The sequence below is a fragment of the Chrysoperla carnea genome, chromosome 3, assembly GCF_905475395.1.
Source record: "Chrysoperla carnea chromosome 3, inChrCarn1.1, whole genome shotgun sequence".
In the NCBI taxonomy this organism is placed as follows: Eukaryota; Metazoa; Arthropoda; class Insecta; order Neuroptera; family Chrysopidae; genus Chrysoperla; species Chrysoperla carnea.
In genome coordinates, this window is record NC_058339.1 from 15374503 (window position 1) to 15387234 (window position 12732).

The following is a 12732-nucleotide window of genomic DNA, read 5'->3' on the forward strand; positions in this document are numbered from 1 at the left end:
TCTTAATTAGTAAACCAATATAATAAAAGTTGCCAATGATTCATTTTTCTACCAGCTGTGCTACCTAGTTCGGTCCATTTCAAGGTTAATTTATTTCCTTTTTTTCACAAGTGTTAGTGTATTTATTTTCAAACGATCAAAATCACAATTTTGGGCGAGTATGCTAGCACGTTTTGAATAACATTGAGTTAGGGGTTACAGTAGCTCAGGCATGGACAAACGTGAGTTACAGAAGTCTCTCAGACTTCTAACCTAATATACGAGTAAGATAGTGACAACCTAACCACTTACAACCTAAAATAAGAGTAAGACAGATAGACAACATTTTTTCTTCTACCAATCTCATTACTATTAAAGAAACTGAGAAAGGTAGAAAAGTCCTATACCCGTTTTGCTTCCTCCTCTATGAGGAATGCGGACTTGGATAAAGAGTCACAGAATAAAGTTTATGACACACAATAAAGTTATAATAATGGTGACTTCGACTTAAAATAACTCGCCCATGCCTGCAGTAGCTATATCTACTTAAATGACCATCTACCTGTGTTATTATTTTACAGGAAAAGATTTCTTTTTTTTTCCCAAAACATTATGAAATTTGATTTGTGAAATCATAAAAACTCAATAATCTTTTTATATCTATCTACGATATAATAAAGTAAAAAAAACCATTTTATTCGAACAAACAACAATTTAATCAATCACCGATAAATAAATACAAAAATAAACAGAAACAAAAAAAACAAAAAAACGAACAATATCAAATTATAAAATGTTTATTCAATTAGTGTAAATTGAATTTCGCCGTAACAAAAAATATGTGTAAAAGTATTTTGTTTTTATTGTTTAAAAAAAAATATATAATAAAAAAATAATGATAATATCTCTTCGTTCAACCTAATAATAATACACCTAAGCTAGAGTTAACCTAACCTGCACACCCAAAATAAAAAAAAAAAAAGTAAAATAAAATAAAATAAAAAAAAAACATATTTGTTTTATGTTGTTTCTACTGATTGTTAATAGTTGGGATTCAATTGTTTTCACAGAACCAAGATGGAAAAAAGAACGTTCTTTACCTACTTCGTTCAAGTTATTCGTGTCTTTTGTTTTCAAACTAAATATATATATATATATTGTATATAAGAACGGTTTGGAAAATATTGTAAGTAAATTTTTTCAAATTTTCTTTTTTTCATAAGTGTACCTTTCTTCTTATCTATAGATGTTGTATCCAAGCTTCAATTATGCAAAATTGTTTCAAATACATATCACTCATCAAAATTAAGATACATTAAGGTGTTTGTTTCCCTACAGTATTATAGCAAAAATTTTGGTTTATTGCACGGTACATACATTTAAACCAAATACATGCTTTGTGTTCAAATAATATTTTTAGCTTTACAATACCACGCAACTACAAAAATATATAAAATATTGTGTACAAGTGCTGCTTATAAATTTGATAATATATATATCCCTCTTCAATCATCAATACTCTAACTATAGTCGTCTCTGTTAATCAAATGATGGATTTTTTATGAACTCATAATTAAATTAAAATTTTGTTTTTATATCATCGACAACCTTGTATTTTTATGGTATTATTATAAACTACAAGATTGTCTAAATATTTTAGATAGTTTTGTATCACACTCTCTAGTTTTTTGATATAGAGATATTGAAAAGGACAACCTATATGATTCATCATTTTTTCAGCCAACTTTGAACGATAAAATAATAATAAAAAACCCGAACACCAAGGATTTTTTGTGATTTTAGGAAACTTACTTTATCATTAATCATTTTTAACCCTCGAATCAAAAAGTAATGTTCTAAGTTTGACCGATATATATGTGTGGATGTCTGTTTATCTGTCTGTCTGTCTGTAGCAACGCTACGAAAATCTGTATTTCTTTGACTTTCTTGCATTTCAAGTACAAGATTACGTTAACAATTCCATCTTCAATATTGTAGAAACTGATTGTATACATGTAGTGAGTATATTCTTTATTTTATTGCGAACATGAGACGTAGTAGAAACATATCCCATCCATGAGATGTTGAATATTAGACTTTTTACTATTGTTGTATACGTTTTACATTTTCGCACAGTACATGTAGGTGTACTAGTGTAAGCACGATGGTGGTATAAAACAATATGGAAGGCAGATGTTTTGTTTTTTAATTAAATAAAATATACGTTTAAAAATAGATGGTATTTGGAGAGGAGTGGATATAACAAATTCTTATCTCAAACATTCTATATAGGTTGTTCTTCGAAAAAAAAAAAATAGATATTTAGAAATATTACCATGCTTTCTATTAGTGATGGGACGAATGTTGAATTTTATACATTCGCAAATGCGAATGTGAATGTTTATTTCCCATATTCGCGAATGCAAATGCCAATGTTAACTTCCAAATGAAGCGCTCGCAAATTCTGATGTATCAATCAATCCTCTTATATTATTTCTCAAGCTTATCTTTCTTAGTTTTTTTTCGAAATCCATGATTCACATCTCATTTTCAAGCTCATCATGTTGGCTTCTGACGAATAATATACTCACGGACTTAAATTGTATCGCTTAGGAAAATCCGGCTAAAAAAAGTCAAGAGAGAAAGTGTCAAGTGATCTAAAAACATGAGTAAAGTACACATTAGTCAAGTTTGGGGTTATTTTGCAATTTATGATACAAAATGATGATGATTTTTGTCAAAAACATTCCGATCGTTTTTGCGAATTCGAATATTCGCCCATCACTACTTTCTATCAATGCTGTTGAGATGGAATTTTCACCTTGCACACCACTTTTGAAAAAATGGTTATTGTTATACATGACGATAAACATGAAAAGTGCAACTACTGAAGTTTAATTTAGTTTTAATTTACATTTTTGAATATAATTTTATTTGTGACACACTCAGTTTATGCACCCATAAATGAAACATATTGAATTCTTTGTATTAGTCTAGTCGATAAGTTCAAATTGGTGAAATAAAGTAAGTACTGGTCGTATATATAAGAGTAAGAGCATGTTGGGTCCGGATTCATATCCAGAAAAATGTGCCAGAATCGTTTTACAGCACACACACACATAGACAATTAAAGATGAAAAAAAAGATATTCCGTTTTTCGCCAACCATAAACGAATTACCTGTTTCTTTCATCCGTGATTATTTATAACTTTTGCAATTTTTATATGCTGAAAAACGCATCGGGCACATTTTTCTAGAAACCATTCTGAATCCAACGACCTGCCAAACGTATTTATACGTCCAGTATTTCTATTTATCACCATTTTGAACTTGTTGACTAGACTATATTGATTATTATTCTGGTTTAGTTATAATACTTTTAAGTTTATTTTTATCGAATTCAAATATTATGTGCCAGTTTGTAAAATAGTTAAATTTTTTTGTAATCCCAGTTTGAAACATTTTTTATTAGTTTTTATTTGTTATAGTTTTTTTAAATGTAGAAATAAAATTTATTGACAGTTAAATATAGCTTCTATTCTTGTATATATTGTCGCGTCAAGAAAATCAAAGTAATTTATTTGAATGAAGTAAAAACATGAAAATAAATATTTTGCTGTTTGAGGAAATAATGGAACGATATCTTAACAATATTTCTTCGTTTTTGGTTGCATAACAAACGAAGTACTTCGATATCCGAAATTCGAAAATACTTCGATTTCCGTTTTGATTAAAAATTGTTTAAAAAATTTGAACAAGTATTGAACGCAAATGGCTCATTTTTTTTTTAAATATTTTTCTTTTGCAGTAAAAATACAGAAAAGGAACAAACTATCCTCGCGAACTTGTGCATGTGGTTTTATATTAATTTTGTTTTCTTTGGTGACGTTTTTTTGAAGGTTTTTGCTCCTATTGACCGGATTAAAACAAATAAAAAAAAATCAAGAATTCTTTATTATGATTTTTTGCATCGACCTTGCCTTCTTTTTAACCCTGGACATTGTAAAATAACCTTAAAATCTGAAGAAAACCGCTGTAATCTCATATTTTAAACTTTGTCTGATAACTTTTCGAAAAATGAAGAAATTGAGTTGAAATTCTAGAAAAAAATTTATCTTATGATCATTTGATTTTTTTGAAACTCAAACCAAAATTATGGTCTTAACAACACTTTAACTATTTTACATTAACATAAAGATGGCGAACGATCCTACTCACCTAATAGAGCTTACTTGAATATAACAAGTGAAAACAAACAATTGACTGAGTTAATTGTTGAAATACCATGCATAGTCAGTGTTGATTTGTTTATCACATAACACATGCATACATGTGACACATACATAACTGATAATCAAGTATAGTACATATTATAAAATTTCCGCCTAACTGGCGCCCTCACGGGTAAACAGTGATGTTTACGAAAAAATGTTTCAAACAAAAGTTTTTTAATTTTAAATAAGGAATATTTTTTACATTTAAACTTTTGTTCTATCTCCAACGGTTTACAAGATGGGTCCTACGGACCCAAGACCCAATTGACCTATGATGCTCATTTACGAACTCGACCTCACTTTTTACGTCCTGAGTACGCTGTAAAAATTTCAGCTCGATATCTTTTTTCATTTTTGAGTTATCGTGTCCACAGCCGGACGGACAACCGGAAATGGACTAATTAGGTGATTTTATAAACACCTATACCAAAATTTTGTTGGTAGCATCAATATTTTTAAGCGTTACAAACTTGGGACTAAACTTAGTATACCTTGCATATTACCTACATATATGCATGGTATAAAAATATGCTGACTACCTTAAATAAAATGTGTTAACATCGTTTTTATTGTACCATTAATTGGAAATATTATGCGGGTATTTAAAATATCAGATCTTTAAAAATGTTAAAGAATAAAAGGTAATAAAACAATTTTTTTATTAGTATATTTAATTCATGAATAATTATGAAACATATCATCAAACACATTAATCTTTATTAAACATTAATTAGTGTAAATAATAATATTAACTTTGAAAATCATGATTATGATTGATAAAAAAGTTTTTTAAATGATGTGTTTAAAAAAAATGTTTTATAATTGTGAAATTTTTATAAAAAGTTAATTATATTATTCCATATCTATTCATATTAAAAACGTTGATTTTAATATTATATTACGTTGATATAAATATTATTAATAGATATTATTTCATAGTTATAGCGAGTTATTTTAAGTCGAAGTCACCATTGTTATAACTTTATTGTGTATCATAAACTCTATTGTGTGTTTTTTTTTATCCAAGTCCACATTGCTCATAGAGGAGGAAGCGAGACGGGAATACGAATCTTCTACCTACCTCAGTTTCTCTGGTTATGAGAAAGGTAGAAGAAATTGTTATCTCTCTATCTTACTCGAATATTAGGTTGTCGCTGGTTAGGTTGTCACTGTCTTACTCGTATTTTAAGTGAGGAGCCGAAGGAACTTCTTTAAGCCATATTTGCCCATGTCTGCTGTAAAGTATAATAAACGAACCTTTTTTCTTTCGAAAAAATTAATGGGTATATCGACATGCGGTTTTTTTTTTGCATTATTTTGAAAAAATTATCCTTAAAAAATCCTATATGGTTTAAAGCGGAACTTTTTAGTCCCGCGCTATTGGGATGAAGGGAGTTTATATCGTAAACTCAATCAGATAAGAATCAAATAGATTTTAAAAGATTTTAAAATGGTTAAGTAACCCAAAATTTAAGATATTTTTAGTAATAACCTCTTTTATTCTACTACCCGCCTCTTTCGAGGTCTGAAAAACTGTCAAATTGAAAAAAGACAGAAAGAGGTTTTTGGGATCACTAATTTCGAATTTTTAGTCAAAATGTTTGATTTGTTACCCATTATACCCTCTTTTAGCTTACATAAGTGGAGCCCCGAAATAATACTTACCATATATTGCAAACTAGACATTTAATGACGTATACGGAGGTTTGTGGGGTCGCTGATCTCAAATATTTAATCAAAATGTTTAATTTATTACCCCCCCCCTCCTTTATTATTTTTTTTTATTATTTTAACTCTTTTTACATTCAAAGAATAGCTTAAAACCATTTTCTTCCATGAAATAATACTTGACAATCAATTCAATAACATCTTGTACATTATGATATGAACCTACAAAATAGTTGAGTGATTAATATTTTATAAGTGAATAGAATATAGAAATTCGATTTCCATATATATATATAAACGTTTGTAGCCAATATCCAATATTTTTTTTCACATACATTATTATATAGATGTCAAAATTTAAAAAATAAAGTTATTGAAATAAATCATTAATATAAATGAACCAACAAATAATCATAATAATACTAAAATATTATCAAAGAATAAAACGTAAAATCTACACGAAAACGTTAGCATTATTTTGTAAATTGATTGATTGTTTAGGCTTAATGATGCGTCAGCTTTGTATATATATATGGAGTATGCATAGATGTTTGCCTGCCATTAGCCTTATATAAAACATTTATATATAAAACACTCCTCTCAGCACATACACGCTTTGGCCGTGAGCTCATAACAAAGCTAAATTTCCATGATTATTTTGTTTGCGTTTTTTGACCAATAAATAAAACCCTGATATATGCATACAAGAATTGCTTGTTTTAATATAAGAGATAAAAATTTCTTGCTTCAAAATTGTCCAGATTTTCTGTTTTTGTGAGGATTGAAACAAGAAGGATTGTTAATATGTCAAGCAATTCCAGAAAGTCTGTCAAAAGATTAACAAATAAAAATTATCCCAAATTAAATAGTTTTTTAACACTTTCGGTAGTTGCAAACTCCTTGCAAATTATTTTTTGCATGTTATATTGTCAATAACGATTAAGGATGTATGAGCATGACCACAATGTTTGATTTAAAGGCTCAAAATTTGTTTGTAGGTAGTCTTTTACTCAAAGAATATGTGGTTAAAATTTCAGCTTAGGTAACCGTGCAAATTTTTAAGAAAAAAGTCATTAAAAATCGATATAAAATACATTGGCTCTTATGGAGGAATCTCAAAAAACGACATATTTTGGAAGTTTTTGATAATTTTCATTTGGAATGAATGAAAACAAATTTAAAAAACACTTTTTAATAGAAAGTAAACATATTAGCAATGAATTAGAAAAGAAATAAACTAAGTGTCACCGTCCATATAAGGGATGTAAGAGCAGGGTAGATTAAGGGTTGAAATTATTTTTATCTTATTTTCAACTTTGATGATGAATTTTGTTATAACTACATGAATGTAGACGAAAAATAAGAATAAAATTTTTCGATATGTGTCTTGGTTTTCGAAATATCGAAAGCTAAATAATTAAAAAAAAATTTCAATTTTCGATATTTTGCTAGATATCGAAAAATTTTATTCTTACTTTTCGTCTTATATCGTCAAGTAATAATATAAATTTATCATCAAAATTGAAAATATATATTTTTAAATTTGTGCCCCCACTACCATGCTCATACATCCTTAAACGAAAATATTTAACATTCGATGCTTTAGGCATGGTTAAAACTCCAATTGTTTTTGTTATGAAGCTTTATCAATCCATAAAGCAAGTGAAAAGAATGATGGAAATTTCCTTTCTTTGGGATCATGGTCTAATACCTACTACCAACATATTAAACATAACCCAAGTAGGTACTATCATCACTATACATGTTGCGATGATTGAGCTAATAATATTTTATAGTTCATGCCACCATATCGTTTAAAATTTTATGATCTATCATGTGATGTAAGTTTATGATATGCTAAGACATTTGAAAATAACATTAATTATTACTACGCCACTATCTTTGTTCAAATTATTCATCAGTGCAGTATAATAAATAATCCATATTGTTTTGAATTACTTTGAATCATGTATCCCGCCTTACTATCCAAAAATTACGATAGAGCCTTTCGACGAACTTATGCATTTGAAAAAAAAAATCAATTATAAAATTAAAAAAATTTAAAATACAATGTTTTCGTTTTTTTCTTTTTGCGTTCACATCAATCTAAAAGTGTTGTTAATAAATTGGTCCTGACCATGAAACGTGTTAACATTTCATACTATAAGCATTTTTCTCTCGCTCGATTTAAAACAAATAACTTTTTCAAATATTATCAATTATCTTTCATAATTTTATATATATTCGAATCATGAATTTTTCCAAATTTTTTCACTTTTTTCGAGTACTTCAGAAATGGTGAGAACTTCTTTCATCACAAGAATAAAAGTCAAAGCAAAAAAATATGAACTTCGGTAATTTTCGAGCTTGTTCGTGTTCTTTTGTTTAATATAAGCCTTACTCAGTAAAATTAAAAAAAACGTGTGAAAGAAATATGGTTAAATTAGTAATAGTTAATTTAATTATCGAAATTATTTCTCTGCACTAACATTTTCACTCAAATATCATTCAAAAACAACGTAAAGTATTTGTAATACGGTAGTTGCCTCATGTCGATTTTGCCATATTACGCATAAAAATGTAAAATAAGACTTAATAATATAAAATTTTTGAATTGAAATTAAAATTGATTAAAAAACGAAGAAGTTATAAGCACTCAAAGATTGTTGTCCATCTCCTTTTAGCAAAACAAAATTTTATACGCATTTTTATATGTATCTCTATGGTAATTTCGGACAATGATGTCACTAACGATAATATTTTCCTCTTTGTTTTGTTAGGAATTTTATTAGTTCATATTTTTTGTACTTCTATAGATTTTCAAAAACCAAGTTCACTTTTCTGTCCATGCAGAGAGAATTTTTCATCGGAAGTGATAACAAATATTCATCAACATATCTATTAGCTAGTGCATTGAATTAGAGTAGAGATTATGGTTTTCAATGTTAAAGAATATTCAACGAGCGAAATATTTGAAGCAGGTGCAGAACGCTTGAGAAAATCTCTCATCACGCGACTAAAGATTATCAAACGATTGAGCGAATATTATTTGTATATATGGAAATGAATCCCCTCCGAGGCATTGACTATATTTTACAATTTTACAAACAGCAACTTTGTTGTTGAATGAATAACGTTTAAAAAATAATTCATTATAATCTTTCTGGTATTTATTTATTGATTTATGTATATTATAATATATTTAATGATATTAATTCACTCAAATTATAAGGTACTTGAAAACATAGAAAAACACTTAAAAAGTTTTATTTTTTTTTATATAAAGTAACGTCATTTATTTTATAAGTTAATTTATATAATGTTTTTAATTCTCTCTTTTTAACGATTAAGATAGAAGTTTAACAATTTACATTAAAATTATTAATTTACTTTAGTTCATGTGTACCTAGTATGAGTTTATTATATAAAGGTAGGTATTGAATTATGTGGAATATTAATGCATATATTTATTTATTGGATTATATAATTTGATTCGGTTGATTTAGTTTTCAAGAGAGGAGTGAAATTTATTGAGGGTTATTCGGATAACGATTTTTATATATTTTTTAACCGACTTCAAACAAAAAAGGAGGAGGTTATCAATTCGACTGTATTTTTTTTTTAATGTTTCTTACCTCAGAACTTTTGACTGGGTAAACCGATTTTGATGATTCTTTATCTGTTTGAAAGCTGATGCTTCCCGTGTGGTCCCATTTTATTTGATCCAGTTCTGACACTAATTTGTTTTGGAAAGTCACTTTTCTTTTTGTTAAAAATTTTTTTTATTTTGTGATTTTTAGTGAACCTGAAGTACACTAACTAATTTGTCACTAAAAAAAGAATCATCGAAATCGGTTGGAGTGATATTGAGTTATTCTTCCTCTTGTCGTGCATACTTAATGCAAATTTAAGGCTTTTATGGTTTTCTCGTGGATACCGTTGCCAGAACTTGAACGAAATGAAATGGGACCACACGGCAAGCACCAGCTTTCAAATAAATAATGAATTATCAAAATCGGTTCACCCAATCAAAAGTTCTGAGGTAACAAATATTTAAAAAAAAAAAAAAAAATACAGTCTAATTGAGAACCTCCTCTTTTTTTGTTTGAAGGCGGTTAAAAATGAATCATGACAGGAATTTCTGTTTAGTAGTGTACAGTTTACAAATAGTTGATACTCAGTATATGATAAGTGTTACATCAATTATCTATGTTAGTTGTTACATTTGTTGTATAGGAGATTCATAAATAAATTAGTATCGAAGGACTAATAAAACATCAATTCAACACACATATACCTTGTTAACCATATTGTAGATGATTTAGATACACTGTTTTAATGTGTACATATAGGTAGGTATATTTTCTATCTTTAACTATATAACTATCAATTCTTCACCATTTACTTACTAGCAAAACAAGGAAACAAAGAAAACTTTTGTTCATGATGCGGGTAAAGTTTATTCAGCAAAAAAAAAAAAGAAGGAAATCTAACTCTTCTACTACTAACTACAACAGCTATCTTCTAACAATGTCGAACGAACGAGATCAATTACCCTACAGGCGCAAGTCCAACTGTGAGATGTTTTTTCATCATACTTCGTATAAATACGTATCAAGAGTAAAGAATATAAATTTCAATATCCAGTAATAGTAGGTTTATATGATGCTTTTTAATTTCTTTTCTATATGGTGCAACTCTTTAAGAAAATATTTTCTAATATAAACTTTTTCATATATGTATCTCTATCTCTATATATTATAAATGCGAAAGTAAGCATGTTTGTTTGTTACGCTTTCACGGTAAATTAGCGAATGGTTTTTAATGAAACTGTACAGCAATGTAGCTCATATTTCAGAAAAAACACTTGAGATATAATTTATAAAGATATATTAATAAATAAATAATTAAAAATTAATTTAAGGTAGTACCAGCATGAAATCACTTTTCGACAGATTTGGCCGAATTTTTTTTCTCGGGTTTATAATAGCTTTATTTATGAATTCCTAATATTTCATAATTTTTGACCGTTTAGATCGCGAGATATTTAAAGACAAAGTTCGCGATTTTGGGGGTCATGTCCCATTTAAAGCATGTAAAATGCCCGGTCTCTCCAACTATTTTTTATGATATTATTATATATTGAAGAAAAAGTAGAAAAAAATGTTTATACAATACAATTCTAAAAAAAAAATTTAGAAATTAATTTTCACTTTCGAGATATTAATTTTGACGTAAATTGATCGAAATTGGGACGTTGGCATAATTATTTCCCATTTTAAACGGTCAAAATTTCTGAAACTTTGGGAATTAATAGTAAGCATTATTAAATTCTTAAATTTAATTTTTCGTTAAATTCTGTCGAAAAAAAAATTGTACCATTGCTTTAACATAGAAACTGCAAATACCATGCTGGAACATCGTTAATTTGACATTACCATAAATTACAGATTTCTGTAAAAGTAGTCATTTGACATTACCATAAATTACAGATTTCTGTAAAAATAGCCAATATAAAATATTTCACAGCCATCTTTTCCGATATGAATAATTACGACTATTATACATTTAAAAAAATAGAAAACCATTGATATATTTTACCTGTGTAGAACATTCTTGACCATTATCTCGAGTGTTGTAGAAGGAGGATAAGAAAGAGCAATCTTTATCAATCTTTACTTTTAAACGAAGCGAAGCGGGTGGGTACCACTCTAGTATAATAATAAAATCACTGAAAATTTTCTAAGTAGAAAAATATTAGATTACCAATACACTTGTTTTTTAAACTATCATATTTTCTTCAACTATTTTTCCTCAAAGTTTTTTATAACAACAAATCATTTAATAATATAGGTTTTGATTTTATCTTCTAGTATTTTAGATTATACCAGTTTTTATGTTTAAGAAGTATTCCAAAGAAGTTTTAAATATCCTTAGGACTACGGCTTGATACGTACGTAACTTTCTTATTGGAAGAACGAAGCCTTTGTAATTTAGAACTCTTTCATTCAAACAAAAATTTATAAAGAAGATATTTACGACAAGGTATCAAAATATTTTTTGATTATTTTTAATTTATATTTCGTAATATCGTAATATCTAAATGTATTTCGATATTTCTCAAAAGGAATCGTTTTGACCGACCTTGTAAGAATAATGGGTAAAATGATCCCATTACATTTTTTATCAAACAGTTCGCATAAAATGCTAACTGTTCTTTTACATTGCATCAACGATTAGTATGAAAACAAAAATCACTGGCAAATTCATCTCAGTCAACGCATTCAAGACCCATTACATGATGGGGGATCATTTTATCTACTTTACGCATAAAATAGGGATCATTTGAGCCTTTACAAAGGGAATCATTTTATCCGCAACGATACATTTGAATATCGGCATAAAAACTGGCCTTAAAAATTAAAGACAAATGAAAATGTGTTATAATATTATTAAAAGTCAACAAAAACCAAATGTAAAACTACCAGCCGGCAAAACTAATACAAAAATATTAATTTTACGTTAAAATTTATTTTCTCATAAATCATAAGTAGTAAAATTAACATTTTTGCTACCAAACACAAATTAGCTTATACATTACCAAAAGTCTTTGTTGAACGATTAATTTGATCGCACGGAAGTCATCTATCGATAAATATACTAAAACACTTTAATGGTTTACTTAAAACAACGAGGGATCATTTTACCCTGAAGGATCATTATAGACCATTTTCCCCCTATCTGCTAACCTATTGAATCAAATGTTTTTAAAAGTATTTCAATATGAATTGAAGTTTAGTAAATGCGTTGA

General features: G+C 27.8%; 1 protein-coding gene across 1 annotated transcript in view; it reads right to left on the minus strand.

Annotated features, from left to right (window-relative positions):
* The window catches only part of LOC123295881, a 344446-nt gene that overhangs the window by 254744 nt on the left and 76970 nt on the right, over positions 1-12732 (minus strand). The gene's annotated exons all lie outside the window — the stretch shown is intronic.